Source organism: Schistocerca serialis, chromosome 3 (genome assembly GCF_023864345.2).
Source record: "Schistocerca serialis cubense isolate TAMUIC-IGC-003099 chromosome 3, iqSchSeri2.2, whole genome shotgun sequence".
NCBI lineage: Eukaryota > Metazoa > Arthropoda > Insecta > Orthoptera > Acrididae > Schistocerca > Schistocerca serialis.
Genome location: NC_064640.1, coordinates 663,860,910 through 663,877,023, shown reverse-complemented (window position 1 = coordinate 663,877,023; position 16,114 = coordinate 663,860,910). Strand labels below are relative to the sequence as shown.

At 37.8% G+C, this 16,114-nt stretch overlaps 1 long non-coding RNA gene across 1 annotated transcript in view; it reads right to left on the bottom strand.

The window, feature by feature from the left end:
- The window catches only part of LOC126469555 (uncharacterized), a 58,590-nt gene extending 44,668 nt beyond the window's left edge, over window positions 1–13,922 (bottom strand). The window contains exons 1-3 of the long non-coding RNA XR_007586012.1: window positions 13,812–13,922; window positions 7,475–7,572; window positions 7,050–7,141 (exon numbers count right to left, since the gene is read on the bottom strand). This is a non-coding gene — a long non-coding RNA (uncharacterized LOC126469555). The remainder of the gene's footprint in view (window positions 1–7,049; window positions 7,142–7,474; window positions 7,573–13,811) is intronic.
- Window positions 13,923–16,114: the final 2,192 nt, after the last annotated feature.

The following is a 16,114-nucleotide window of genomic DNA, read 5'->3' as shown; positions in this document are numbered from 1 at the left end:
TGTAGCTGATGAGTAGGGGTAGAGGAGAGTAGTACACACACTAATTGCCCAAAAGCAAGATTCATTCTACTGGGCTTTCTAACTGTGGATGTCTTGCTGTTAACAGCACTTGCAAAGAAAGTGACACTTAGGAATACTCCATTTTAGGACATCATTTTATTGGAACACATTGTCAGAACATCTCTTATTCTTTACTGTAAATGTGTAGGCTTGAAAAATGGATCACAATAGAATGAGCTGACACCCTTAAAACCCAATAATACTGTTCACTGATATGCCTTGTGTATGGCTGTATTCAGCAAGATCAGATTGGGAAGGTCTACGTGGCACTTTCCGAGGCCACAACAGAAGTGACAAGACCCCAAACTTTTAGAACAAAGTGAAGCAGCAATAATAATTCTTTGAAGCATTTCACACCCCTCCACACAGCCTGGGTAGGAAATATCGAGGGAGACATTCGGAGTTGTATATATCCCTTCTGTTTCAGAAAGGGACAGTGAGTACTTTCTTCCACGCAACTGGGGCAGTGGCCATTGGCCTGTAGTTTATTAAACTTTTCCCTTCGGATGTAGTTCTCACTACATACAACTGTGGATGTCACCAGACTCTGTTACTGTCTCTCCACTTTCTGGCTGGCTAGTCAATCTCCACACTGAGGAAGGACAGCATTTTTAGAAATTAAATCTAATCTACCTCTCTTTGGCAGAGCTGTACAGTGCTAAAATGTGGATCTTTGACACAGTCAACATTATGTAATTTATGTCAGAGTTTACTACGTGACTGATTCCAAGTATCACTTGTGCAGAATGCACTCTTACTCGCAAGCCTCTGGATGAGTTCCAATACACGAGGTGACAGTAAAGCAATTACCCAACTGCAGGAAATTTTTTCATTATTGTCTCTGACTTTAAAATCAGTTTAGTTTCACACTGAATCTTTAGCTAAAAATATGTCTGTTTGGTTAACTCCCAACCAGGATTTCTGGACAAGGCCATTGTACAAATTAGATTATTATTTGTTTGTTGTGTTTATAGTTTACCTGACAGAAGATCTTATTTCACTGTAAATCGATGGCTAGTGCACAAGCTGTAAAGATCATTTTGACATCATCCTTGAGACTACTGTCTTTTTTAACATAAATTTACAGGAATTTGGCATAAAATCATTCAGCATATCTGCATGCAACAGTAATTCAGTGTTTACAAACAGGCACGAATATGTTGCCCCAGAAATGCCATCACTAACTTTTATTTCGCTAATAGTTGGCATGAAGTCAAGAATTCATCTGATGACAGTTATATCAAAGGTTACACCCATCACTATCTGCTGAAATTTCCATCATCATACTATATCTTTTGACTAATTAATTAATATCTTTTTGTGCATTAATAGCTAAGTGACTGAAAACTGTACACTGAGGTGACAAAAGTCATAGGATAGTGAAATGCACATATACAGATGGTGGTAGCATCGCTTATGCAAGGTATAAATGGGCAGTGAATTGGCTGAGCTGTCATTTGAACTCGGGTGATTAACGAGAAAACATTTCCAACATGATTATGGCTGCACAACAGGAATTACCAGACACTGAACATGGAATGGTAGTTGGAGCTAGACTCATTCCTTTTCATGGCTCTTTAGGGAATTCAATATTCTGAGATCCACAGAATCAAGAGTGTGCCAAGAATATTAAACTTAAGGCATTATATCTCACCACAAACAACACAGTGGCTGATGACCTTCACTTAATGACCGAGAGCAGCGGCATCTGCACAGAGTTGTCAGTGCTAACAGACTAGCACCACCACAGAAATCAACGAGGATATGATGACCGAAGCTGTTAGGACAGTGTGGCAAAATCTGGCATTAATGGGCTGTGGCCTGCTAACAGCACCTCTCTTGGGCTTATGACCATATCGGTGGTACCATAGACAACTGGAAAACCATGACCTGGTCAGATGAGCCCCAATTTGAGTTGGTAAGAGCTGACTGTAGGGTTCAATTGAGGCATAAGCTCCATGAAGTCATGCACCCAAGTTGTTACCAATGCACTGCACAAGCTGGTGGTGGCTCCATAATGGTGTGGGCTATGTTTGCACGGAAACGACTGGGTCCCCTGGTCCAACTGAACCAATCATTGCCTTGAAATTGTTATGTTTGGCTGCATGAAAACCATTTGCAGCCATTCATGTACCATGTCACCAGGCAACAACTGTTCACGATTGGTTTGAAGAAAATTCTGGACAATTTGAGTGAATGATTTGGCCACACAGATCACCCAACATGAATGCCATCGAACATTTATGGGACATAATCAAGAGGTCAGTTCACGCACAAAATCCTGCACCAGAAACACTTTTGCAGTTATGGACAGCTATAGAGGCAGCATGGCTCAATATTCTGCAGAGGACTTCCAAGAACTTGTCGAGTCCATGCCACGTCTAGTTGCAGCACTACACCGGACTGACACAATACTGGGAGATATCTCACGACTTGTCACCTCAGTGAATTTTAGAGCTGCATAAGATTAAAATTTACAGCATGTAGAAAGATAATTTTTGTGAGGACACACACACACACACACACACACACACACACACACACACACACACACACACACACACACAGTTATCAAATCCACAAATGCTTATTTCATGCTTAATGTATTAAACAGAACCTTTCTAGCATTGTCCAAAGCTGTCATTTGCTTCTTTCTCAGCTGATGTCTCTGGGGCTGCAGCTTTTTTGTGACTGGTTCATTGATATCTACACTGTATTTTTCTTTCCTTATTATAACAGTGTTTATCGTGTTTTCAATGCTTCTTTACGTCTCTCAATAACCCAACCAACAATAATTAAGTCTGGCTTTGCAGTTATTTTCTTCTGCAGTTTCACTCCATTCTTGAGTTTGCATCACCCTCCACACTGGACAGAGCTTGGAATGAAATGAAACTCACCAGTTCCTAAATGAAACTACAAACTACAGTTGAGCTACAAGAGCACCAACCACATTTTACTTTATTTTTCTCTGAGAAGGTGGTGAGTATTCTATATTCTGCTCTGTGGAACTATGTTATTAATTCAAAAGATAAATTGCGAGTGTGGCGAGGTGGGGTATGCTGAAAGCAGTTGGATGAGACTGCCGGCAATCTACCTAAGGGAGAAGCCCACTGGTTTAAATCTAGGTGTATTTTAGGATTTTGAAGATAACAAAATCCCGTACACCTTCATAAAAGCTTGCTTCATTTATGTTTAAAGGAGATGAATGCCTGATCTTTTATTCCATATTAATGGAAAAACATTATGACATAGATAATATTACTTTGTTATACTGCTATGAAGATTTGAGGTAAATGTGTGTTTCAGAATGGAGTCTCTATACACACAGCACGAGCTCAGATTGAGTAAGAACATTAACAGCTTCCTTTCTAAACTATTTTGGCATTTATCTTACATGATATTTTAAAACCACAGAAAAACCAAATTTGGACTGCAAGATGATATTTGCGAGCGTCTTCTGAAGGCAGTACTTGAACTTACTATATCTTACAGCTAAGGTGTTTCTCTGGATTCCAACATATAAATTAACATAAACCACCATAATAGGCTATTTTAATTAACCTGCATTAAAACATTTTTCATCAATATTAAAACTACTTAAATACGAGGATCATTCAGAAAACAGCTCATCAAATGCTGAGCAAACAGTGAAAATCGCATACACACCAATTCCTGACTTTCTTGCTCATCAAACGACACCATTTGGATTAGTTTTGTTTCAGTGTGCTGTTTATAAAGCAGTTCAAAATGTTTAAAATAACTGATCAGCCCACTGACTGAGAAATACGGTTAGTGATTTCGTGTTTGACAGCAAGGAATGTCGCATCAGTGGAACTACGTTGACATAAGTATGGTGCCAATGTGATGGTTAACAGTTAGGTGCATAAGTGGTTGAGAGCTTTTAAGACACGGCAACATGTCCATGAGAGAACTGCAATTAGATCAACCATCAGTGATCCCAGAAGATTTAGTCAAAGCCATGGACAAAAAGATTCGTGAAGACCGGCTATTCACAATTTCAACTTTAGTATTGGTATTTGACTGTAGGCAGACTAACTTAGCACAAAATTGTCTTCAAAAACGTTGAATTTCACAAATTCTGTGAATGTTTATTTCCCATGCTGCTTACTGAGAGACACAAAATGGGAAGAAAGGTTTGTATTCTGAGGTTTTGGACTGTTATCATAAGGAAGATGATAAATAATTACAGAACACTGTCGCAGGGGATGGACATGGGTTTCTCACACAACCCCAGAGTCTAAATGCCAGTCAATGGAATGCCATCACATGACATCACCAGTCAAAGTCAGGCCAAGCAGACGATCTCAACATGCAACTTTGTGGCAATCTTGTTTTGGGGTTGACATGGGATCTTGTTGGTTGAGTTTATGCAGCAAGGTCAACAATAAATGCAGCCACTTAACTGCGTGACCCTCACTAAACTTCTATGTGTAATACAGAATACGTGACTTGGCCTTCTGATGTCTGGGAACACATTTTCCACCCACTGTACAGCCCCAACTTGGTACCAAGCAATTTTCAGTTCTTTCTGTTACCTAACGGAATTTCACAGTGGCAAGCACTTCATAACAGACAATGAGGTGAAAGAAGCAGTTACAGATTGGCAATCCTCGCAGGCAGCAGGTGTTTATGACTTAAGTATAGAAAAGCTTGTAGAGTGTTATGGCAAATGTTTAAACAAATATGGAAACTATATAGAAAAGTACATAAACATGTAAGGAATTAAATAAAAATTTTTGAAAAATCTGTGATGGTTTATGTTTCACAAGAAAACAGGCCTTACTTTCCAAATAATCCTCATACTTATCTGAACATAAAAATCGGAAACAAGAGAAATAATTTTAAGTTCAGGCTTTGTTAAACCATTAAATAACAATTTCATCTCTTCAGACCTCAGTATTACTTTTTGAACAGGTAACCGCTGAGCAGTGAATGACATAGAAAATGGAAAATTTGTAGTGGAAACTATAAGGCAACATACACACATGGTAGGGGTCAAATAGAAAACAAGGCAGTGCAACAGGCAAAATAAGTATCTCTCACTTGTGAAACATTAGTTTCCCCTCATGTACTCTATGTCAAACGACTTACAGGAATGTAGCCAAGTGTTCACCACAAAAACCTCCAATACTTCAACAGGTGAACACATCTTGCTACTCCATTGAGCCCACTAGTAGGTCAGTGTTAACATCACATTATGAATTCGGCAGATTTCACATCTCTGTTAGAGGAACTGAATTTAATTAACTGACATTTTAGTAAGTTTCAATGTGGTCTCTCCCTTCACTCATGTTCCTCTGTTCTCTGTTTTGCATCCCACTATTCAGTCAGCACACATGACTGCTGTTAGAGCATAAAAAAACCAAACACTGAAGAAAGTTTATGTTACAAATCCACAAGTTGTTACTAAACAAAAATAGACTGTGGAAAAAAATGAAAATGAAGTCTGTGAGCTCCCATGAGACAGTTAATAGCTCACAATCATGTTAGACCCAAAAAGCTTGCAAAGAAGAACAGGTCCATAAAAACTGTCCTTGTCTTCTCACACTTTAAGCCCTACAGAATACACACACTCGTGTTTTATGGTGTTCAATATCAAAAATGTGGCAACAGTTATGACATTAAATTTGAAGTGACATTTTTAAGGAGAAAGTTACCAGTTTTATACAAGAAATGATGAAAACTGAAAACTATTTCAAAATGAAATGCTCCAGGTAATCCACAAAATGAACACTACAGAATCCTTCACAGTGGGGAAGTTTCTTGGAATAAGAACTCCATACACATTGTGCTCTTTCTTCCACATTCACAGTTCCTTGGAAAAGTATGCTTTTAACTGTAAAACATGTAAAATTATTACAACAACAAACTTAAGATTTTCATGGTTTTACCCAATTTTAATTTACAAAGCTATTAGCCTATTCAAAAATGCTTTGTGACAGTTTAATGTCCTACTAAAAGTGAGGTAATTATAGATAAAAGTGGTAAATACATATTTACTTCCTTAGTAATGCACAAAACTACACATTTATTTATCAAACCACAATATGAAATTTTTCCTCGAATTATTGTTGCTGGATTATATGTAATTTCATTTATTAATTGCTCAATGTGTTTTCAATGACGAGAACACCAGTTAAGGGGTACTATTCTACTTTATAATGCAGACTTATCTTCACTATCATAGTTGGTGTTAAACTGGGTTTCTGACTGGCAATGGTACTGCGAGACTCCGTTCCATCCTAGCCAGCAGTATGACCATCATATGTTTCCTTGAAACAATATTTTGTAGTGGAATACCAAATGTCATCATTATACTCCACATGTGTGTCATATGTACTGATATTAAAACATCATTGAGGCTCAAGTACCAAATACTGCTTGTGCCATGCTGACATAGTCTGATTCAATGTGATAAGTCTTGCTCACAGAAAAACTACTGCTGTAGAAATTTAGCTGAACTTTAAACATTATTCATTAGTAAAGCAGTGGATTGTTTGGTGGGAACATACATTTCAAGTGTTAAGAGACAGGTAAGGAATGAGAAGGTTCTCCGCAGAATTGGTGAAGAAAGGAACATATTGTAACACTGACAACAAGAAGAGAGAGGTTGGTAGGACACATGTTAAGATATCAGGGAATAACTTCCATGCACTAGAGGTAGCTATAGAGGGTAAAAACTGTAGAGGAAGATAGACATTGGAATACATCCAACAGATAACTGAACATGAAGGTTGCAAGTGATACTGTGAGATGATGAGGATGGCAATGAAGAGGAATTTGGGGTGGGCTGCAACCAACCAATCAGAATACTGATTACTATGTGTGGTAGGTCTTCTTTTGTCATTTATATGAAATGGTATACATTAATAGTTTATATTCATTAATTTTTCTCTTTTTTTTATCATGTTTCAAGCACGTTATTTTACTTGTGCCCTTTTCTGATGCAATTACATAGTTACACTTACTTGGAGTTTATTGGATCACATCTGGTAATTCATGTGCTATCTGCCTGATGACACAACAAACAGTTCAGTTTTCCCGTCATTACTTCAGCCCCCTGTACACCAAAAAATTACATTACAAGTTGTATAGAAAAAAAGAATTATAGATATAAGCTGTGTGATTCCACGACATTAAAAAATTACCATGTGCCATAATTCACTGACATACTCTTGTGATACTATAATGAATGCCTCCTGAGGTGGCTAAGAAAAATCACCAATAAAGTACATGCACATAACACATCTATTTTAAAACTTCTAGCAACTATTAATTTTTTTATTGAACATAGGTTGTAGTCTGTCATTCTGACAAAATAAAACTAAATACTTTGATCTTTAACTTCTTTTACAACAAAAAAAGAGTAATGAAGAAATTTGCTGCAACTTACTGTTGATTCTGCTTCTTCATAGCACCTTCTCAAATGCAAAAAAAGTGAAAGGTTTTTCTATCCAACACCTTGAGCGTCACTGCTGTCTGTGTGTGTGCCTGGAAACAGATTTCCACTCATTCAGCTGATTTCATCTCAGATAGACAAAGGTGATTACCATCAAATTATGTAAGATGAAATAGCCACACTAAACAGACACAGTGAAAATTGTGGTCCAACCAACAAAAGTTAAATCAGATACCAGTGAAGCTATCAATAGCACATATGGCATGGAAGGTAGGTTAGCAAGAAAGGAAGGAAGGTGACTTAACAGTTCAACATCGAAGTGGGAGAGAGAGAGAGAGAGAGAGAGAGAGAGAGAGAGAGAGAGAGAGAGAGAGAGAGAGAGCGCAATGAAATGTCAGGGTAGGGCATAACACACCAAATACAATGCATGGTAATAGGCAGGCCTATACCAATAAAATGGTAATAATACTTTTTTTTTAATAAAATGATTTGAATCCACTTATTAAAAGTGGAAACAGAGAATAATGAGGAAGAGAAGTGAGGAATGGAAGAGGGCAAGTTAAGTGTAAGGAAAGATCAACTAGGCAAGGTTTTGCATATTCTCTTTCTGGACTGCTTTGTCATTTAATCATTCAGTCATATCAATTAGTTTCTGTTATTCCACCTTCTTTCATCTCTCCATGTCTCAACACCATAATCATTTTCTTTCTTTCTTTCTTGTTTCCTTTTTTTTTTGTCGGTAGCCTTTACTCAGTATTTCTACTCAGATTTGCCCAACCTAAAGTTTGTTATGTGTCACACTACTCCAGTCTCAGTCTCACCCCCCCCCCCCCCCGCCCCTCCCAGGAACCATGGACTTTGCCAATGCTGGGGAGGCTTGCGCACCTCAGCAAAACAGATAGCTATACCGTAGGTGAAACCACAATGGAGGTATATCTCTTGAGAAGCCAGACAAATGTGTGGTTCCTGAAGAGTGGCAGTGGCCTTTTCAGTAGTTACAGTGGCAACAGTCTGGATGATTGACTGATCTGGCCTTGTAACATCAATGAAAACAGCGTTGCTGAGCTGGTACTGAGAATGGCTGAAAGCAAGGGGAAACTAGAGTCTTAATTTTTCCCGATGGAAAGCAGCTCTACTGTAAGGTTAAATAATGACAACATCCTCTTGGGTAATATATTCCGGAGGTGAAATTGTCTTCAATTCAGATCTCTGGGCGGGGACTACTCAGAAGCACGTCGTTATCAGGAGAAACTAAACTAGCACTCTACAAATGGGAGTGTAGAATGGCAGATCCCTTAATCGGGCAGGTAGGTTAGAAAGAATTAAAAAGGGAAATGGATAGGTTAAAGTTAGATATTATGAGACTTGGTGAAGTTCAGTGGCAGGAGGAACAGGACTTCAGGTCAGGTGAATACAGGGCCATAAATACAAAATCAAATAAGGATAATGCAGGAGTACGTAAAAAAATAGCAACATGGATAAGCTACTATGAAGAGCATAGTGAACGCATTATTGTAGCCAAGATAGACACAAAGCCCACATGCCCCACAGTAGTACAAGTTCATATGCCAACTAGCTCCACAGATGAGGAAGATATTGAAGAAAGGTATGATGAGATCAAAAAAATTATTCACGTAGTTCAGGGAGCCAAAAATTTAATGGGGGAATGGAATTCGATAGTAGGAAAAGGAAGAGAAGGAAAAGTAGCTGGTGAACATGGACTGTGGTAAAGAAATGAAAGGGGAAACTGCCTGGTAGAATTTTGCACAGAGCATAATTTAATCATGGCTAACACTTGGTTTAAGAATCATGAGAGGAGGCTGTATACATGGAAGAAACCTGGAGACACCAGAATGCTTCAGACTGATTATATAATAGGTAGACAGAGATTCAAGAACCAGATTTCAAATTTTGAGACATTTCGAGGGGCAGCTGTGGACTCTGGACACAATTTATTGGTTATGAACTGCAAACCTAAACTGAAGAAATTGCAAGATACAGGAATTTAAGGAGATGGGACCTGGATAAACTGAAAGAACCAGAGATTGTAGAGGGTTACAGAGGGACTATTAGGGATTGACTGACAAAACCAAGGGAAATAAATACAATACAAGAAATATGGATAGCTTTGAGAGATGAAATAGTGGAGGCAGCACAGGTTGAAGTAGGTAAAAAGACAACGGCTCGTAGAAACCCTAGGCTAACACAAGAAATATTGAAGTTAATTTATGAAAGGAGAAAACATAAAAATGCAGCAAATGAAGCAGGTAAAAGGGAATACAAATTTCTAAAAAATGAGACTGACACGAAGTGCAAAATGGCTAAGCAGGAATGGTTAGAGGACAAATGTAAGGATATAGCAGCATGTATCACTAGGGATAAGATACAAAATTGCCTACAGGAAAATAGAGACCTTTGGAGAAAAGGTAACCACCTGTATGAATATCAAGAGCTCAGATGGAAAACCAGTCCTACGCAAGGAAGGGAAAGCAGAAAGCTGGAAGTAGTATGTAGGCAGTCTATGCAAAGGACAGGCTCTTGAGGGAAATATTATGAAAATCAAAGAGGATGTGGAGGAAGATGAGAAGTGAGATATGATACTGCGGGAAGAATTTGACAGAGCTACTGATAGCCTTGAGACAGCCAGCCATGACAAAACTCTTCCATTTGGTGAGCAAAATGTATGATGCAGATGAAATACCCTCTGACTTAAACAAGAATATAACTATCCCAATTCCAAAGAAAGCATGGAATGAAAGCTGTGAAAATTACCAAACTAACACTTTTAGTCATGGCTGCAAAATACTAACACAAATCCTTTACAGAAGAATGGAACATCTCTTAGAAGCCGACCTCGGGGAAGATCAGTTTGGATTCAGGAGAAATCTAGGAACACATGAGGCAATACTGACCCTACAACTTACAGAAGATAGTTTAAGGAAAGGCAAACCCTTGTTTATAGCATTCGTAGACTTAGAGAGAAAACTTTTGACAATGTTGACTAGAATACTCTTTTTCGAAACCTACAGGTGGCAGGGTAAAATATAGGGAACAAAAGGCTATTTACAATTTGTACATAAACCAGATGGGTTATAAGAGTCAAGGGGCATGAAAAAGAAGCAGTGGTTGAGAATAGAGAGAGGCAGGGTTGTAGCCTATCACCGATGTTGTCCAATCTGTATATATGAGCAAGCAGTAAAGGAAACAGAAAAAATTGGAGTAGGAATTAAAGTTTTGGGAGAAGAAATAAAAACTTTAAGGTTTGCCAATGACAGTGCAATTTTATCAGAGACGGCAAAGGACTTTGAGGAGCAGCTGAACCGAATGGACAGTTCTTGAATGGAGGATACAAGATGAACATCAACAAAAGCAAAATGAAGATAATGGAATATAGTCAAATTATATCAGGTGGTGCTGAGGGAGTTAGACTACAAAATGAGCCACTTAAAGAAGTGAGTGAATTTTGCTATTTGGGAAGCAAAATAACTGATGGTTGAAGTAGTGAGGATATAAAATTTAGATTGGCAATGGCAAGAAAAGTGTTTCTGAAGATGAGAAATTTGTTAACTTAAATGCCACAAAGTCCTTCCTGAAAGTATTTGTACGGAGTGGAGCCAAGTGAAACATGGACATTAAGCAATTTAAAGAAGAGAAGTTTTTGAAATGTGGTGCTACAGAAGAATGTTGAAGATCAGATGGGTAGATCACATAAATAATGGGGAGGTACTGAACAGAAATGGGGAGAAGAGAAATTTGTGGTACAATCTGGCCAAAAGAAGCGATCAATTTATAGGACATTCTGAGGCATCAAGGGATCACCAAATTAGTACTGGAGGGAAGCGTGTGGGGTAAAAATCAAAGGAAGACCAAGAGATGAACATAGTAAGTCAATTCAGAGGGATGTAGCTTGCAATAGTTATTCTAGATGAAAAGGCTTGCACAAAATGTAGTAGCATGGAGAGATGCATTAGACCAGTCTTTGGACGGAAGGCCACAACAATGACACTATTCTAGTAAACCTGCACTCATGCTGTTAATATCAGATTTTGTCTGTATTATGTCCCATATGAAATTCAAATGTTTTTATTAAATCCCTGCATGTCAAATACACTGGTTTGTGGAAAGTCTTTTCTAAGAAATGCTGTCTTCAATGCAACAAAAACTGCTTACAGAAAGTGCCTGGAAAGTCTGAAAATGACAACTGGCTACTAAGAACCAGTTATGTCAATGTGAATTGCTGATCTGATCGTGTTGTGAAAAACAAAAAAAGAACAATATTATTCAATCTCCAAGACAGTACACCACTTTTTCCAGAGATTAGAAGTAAGTGGTAGTCAGCAGATCCAAATGGATGTAGGTTGCAACAGTACTGCCGATATTGTCAGTATTGTACAGGACAGATTAACATGGAAAGCTGCACCAAACCAGTCTTCCGACTGACGAAGACTGCACTCATGGTATACATAAATGGCAAAGTTATAGATTTTTCTCAATAATGACACTTTAGAATGAATGCCTCTACCAAATGTACCTTTGGCTCAGAAAGTGGGTGCAAACCATTAACCGAGATGTTAAACATTATTCAATGTTATGTAAATTATAACTTAATTGAAACTGAACGTATTTCCACAGACATCATTTGTACAGAAACGTATATTGAGGCATTAAATAAAGCACACACTGGTTTGTTCCTGGTGTACTGCAATCACCAGTACAGTGCATTGATTTAGTGCTTTGTTGATGGGGTGTTAAATCCTTATTCCATCCCTTATTTCGTTCTCAAAATTGAGCATACGTTTGGTAACACACTACAGAAGTTGACACTGAAATAACATCCTTTAATCAACATAGTACTCTTCTGCAAATGCTGATCCCATCTTCAGTACCGTATAACACACACGGCTTCTTACTTAGCCTGCTAATTTGCCTGTATGTCAGCAAGTGACTATACATACCACTGTGTCTTTTAGTTGATATCTAGGGATTACGGATGTGTCCGATTCCACCCGTCTGCTCTGACCCATGACGTCATCAATATAGCGGGAATGGCTATTCTAAGCGTCATATGGCGCCTATGATGTCACTACATAAACACGGCAACAAACACGAAAATACTTGTAAGAAAGACAACATCTCCCTCCTAAAATACAATCAAACTAACGGGATAACCGCGGGAAATTGGGGGGTTTTTGGGAGGGGACAAGCTAAATATAACAGTAAAAAAGCACATCACGAGCCCAAAACGAACAAAAATGACGAAAAAATGCGATTGCATAGCTTTCTGCTGTACGCATATAACATTTTACTTCTCCTTGTGCCTAAATAACATGAATGCACTTCCTATCCGCCCTAATGAACGCTTACTTTGAACCTTACAGCAAAAACATTTTACGCTACCATTGGTACCACGATCACTGGAGAGAACGCGCACCTCTTCGCCAGGATCGCTTGTAAGAAACAGTGTTTAAAAGCGATCTTGGTTAAAATTACCACCTTCTCTTAAGTAATTATTACAGATCGTCCCCTTGTCACTCAATATGAGTAAACTAATGGGTTCCTATTATTATTACTACTTATACGCTACACAAATGAAATACGTTCGGTTTTCATGTCATGACCACCATATGGTAATGTTTTCATCCAGCTACCAAGTTCTTACAGCCCAATACAATGTATTTTCCTGAAAATCGTCTCCTAGGTCACCGCTGACTTACTATAATGAAAAAGGGATATTTTACTGTTAACTTATCTAAAACCACTTCTGAATCAGATTAATTAAGCATGGCTGATGCGAGCTCGTGCAGAATAAACTTTAGTTTCACTTTTTTTATTTCTAAAAACAATTACTTACCGCGGGAAAACGGAATTATGCGGTTACATTTGTATGAAACAGGTGCGCTTCGACTGCAAGCTTTTGTGCATACTGAGCAAAGAATGAAAGATTAATTTCGAAATTATGAGGTATGTAACAGGAAGGTCTCCCGATGCTATCCTGTTAAACTGGGTTATACACCTGATGATTATGTACTCCATATTTATTATCGAAAGTCTGTATTGATTATCAGAACTTTCTTCGCGGATGGACTGTATGTGAAATTTGACTATATCACAACATCGGTGTATAGTTTTATTTTCTGTACATATCGCAACAACAGATTCTCAAAACAATGTTTCCTCCCAATACAAATTAAACATTTTCCGTGAGAATATCTGCCTCTCCCCATAAATTTCTGAAGCTGGGCATTTTTCTAAAAACTGGTCCACACATACACATCGTCCATTTGCGGCAAACTAATGAATGAAAATGCGAAGGCTGGATAACTGTACTTACTGCAGTTTCTAGCAAAGCACAGCATCCCTCAATCACTCCCACATATTTTCAATTTAAACGGCAAGCCTCAGCACAGACATCAACACAAACATCAGAGATTATGTTTCGAATTCGACTGGAAGGCATTGCAGCCAACGGACAATTGAAATGCAGATACTGTTCAAACGAAAATGGGTAAGGAAGACTGTATTTCTATCAAACTCAATGAAAATATTAACAAAAAGTAATAAATGGAAAACATTTTTAACAGCCATTATAAGTGTTGTAGATAAAACAGGATCCAGCTATTAATTAGAAAATGAAGGGCAGTATATGGAAGAGGCAAGAGCGTGTAATAAGAATCATTTGTGGTGTAAATTCAAGAATATCATGCAGAAACCGCTTCAAGGGATTTTGTATTCTAACCACTGTTTCTCATATTTATTCCCTAGTGAAATTTGTTGCAATTAATATATCTCTATTTCGAACCAACAGGTCAATACATGGTACGAACTGTGGTATCAATAACACGAATAAGAAAAAAAGGCTCTGAGCACAATCGGACTTAACATCTGAGGTCATTAGTCCCCTAGAACTTAGAACTACTTAAACCTAACTAACCTAAGGACATCACACACATCCATGCCCGAGGTAGGATTCGAACCTGCGACCGTAGCGGTCGCACGCTTCCAGACTGTAGCGCCTAGAACCGCTCGGCCACTTCGGCCGGCTTAGGAATAAGAACAAACAATCTACATAAAGACCTAAAACCACTTACCTTGGTCCAGAAAAAAAGAGTCCAATATTCAGGAACACACATTTTAAATAAATCGCCAGCAACCATTAAAACTTTGTTTCAGATAAAGCATGGTTTAAACTATTTTTGAAATATTTTTTGATAAGCAACTGCTCCTCTATGGATTAATATCCTCACAGGGACTGTTAGACGAGTTTAAGTAAAAATGTATGTTAGATTTCAGTCTTGATAGTACTTGGTCACAACAGTCATAATTAGGTTTTCTGTGTATGATAAATTTATTAAACTTACTATTTAGAACAGTGTATTCATTCGGTAAATATTAGCAGTTCCAGTTTACTGTACTGTATTCACCTATTTTGACTATCTCCTGATAAAATGATCAGGGTAGTAAGTATTATATTAAAATGTTTTATATTTTTCCATGTGTGACATGTTTCACACCCACAAGAATTATCTCATTTTTGGATCTATGAAATGAAAACTGTATCTAATCTACAACATTTGATAAAACGTAAATTCAATCTACCTCTCGTGCTGAAATTAGGAAAATCATAAATTCACTCGAAAGTAACAGCTCACACACAAATGATGGCGTTTGCAAGAGAGTACTAAAAGCTTGTTCCCAAGGTAAGTGGAATTCTCAGTCACATACATAGTAGCTCACTGAAACAGCATTTTTCCGAATAGACTGAAATATGCTATTGTTAAACCATCATATAAATAAGCAGCTAGGTCTGATTCTAACAACTACTGCCCAGCCTCCCTTCTGACAGCCTTATCCAAAATTCTTGGAGAAGTAATTTATTCAAGAGTACCTTCACACATTTGTAAAAATGAAGCACTAACAAAATGTCAGCTTGGTTTGCAGAATAACTGATCATCATCCATTAGTATTTTTTGTGATCACTCAAGAGCTTTTGACCATGTGTGTCAGGAAATTCTTCTAGATAAGCTTAAGTATTGTGGTATGAGTGGGATGTTGCACAGATAGTTTAGTTTGTATTTAACTCAAAGAATGCAGAAGGTTGAAATAAACAGTACAAATAGGCTGCAAAAATCAGCAGAGTCCTCTAACTGGGGAGGTATGAGAAGTGTCCCACAGGGTTCAGTCATGGATCCTTTGTTGTTCGGAATATATATTAATGACTTGCCACTCTATATTCATCAAGATGCAAAGCTAGTTCTTTTCACTGATGATTCAACAAACAAGAATTAGCTGAGGAAATTGTAAATAATGTCTTTCAGAAAATTATTAAGTTCTTCTCTGCAAATGAGCTCACTAAATTTTGAGAAATACAGTACATAAAATTCTGTACAGTAACTGGCATAACACCATTGATAACAACAGACTTCTATTCAAAATCTGTATTTAAGGCAGACTATTCAAAATTTTTTAGGTGCATGCATCGATGAGAAATTGAATTGGAAGAAACACATTGATGATCTGCTGATGTGGTTAGATTCAGTTACTTACGCTATTAAGGCTATTGCAAATTTTGGTGCTAAACGTATCAGTAACATAGCCTACTATGCCTATTTCCATTCACTGCTTTCATATGGCATT